This window comes from Mesitornis unicolor, unplaced genomic scaffold (genome assembly GCF_000695765.1).
Source record: "Mesitornis unicolor isolate BGI_N332 unplaced genomic scaffold, ASM69576v1 scaffold48519, whole genome shotgun sequence".
NCBI classification, from domain to species: Eukaryota; Metazoa; Chordata; class Aves; order Mesitornithiformes; family Mesitornithidae; genus Mesitornis; species Mesitornis unicolor.
The window spans coordinates 24,472-24,894 of record NW_010206136.1 but is presented as its reverse complement, the minus strand read 5'-3'; positions in this window follow the sequence as shown (position 1 = coordinate 24,894).

Below are 423 nucleotides of genomic sequence, written 5' to 3'. Positions count from 1 at the left end.
GGCCGGCCCAGCCCTAAACCACGACAAGTGTTATGCTTGCAGTTCTCTGAGCTGATATTTGCCTTTCCCCCCCATGACTACTTGCTGAGTCATCAGTTTTAAGCAGTAGCTGCTGTTTCTGAAGGCTGTTTGTAAACAGATGCAAATACAATTCAGAAATCCCCAGAGAAGACTATTTCATTAGGAAGTCTCTTCCATTTAAGAAGGCAAGTGAAAATAATGCTGAAACTACTATGTGTTTTAGCAAATGGAGAATTTGGAAATGTAAAGAAAAGCTGGCAGTCTGTACTAGAAACTTCTACATTCTTGATGTTGTGGCTTAGTACAATTGGAAAAAACACTGTGAGCATATGTGTAAAGAACAGATTAACCATAGCAATGGCATAGACTTAAAGCTTTAAAATGAGATGTCTGTATCGTAGG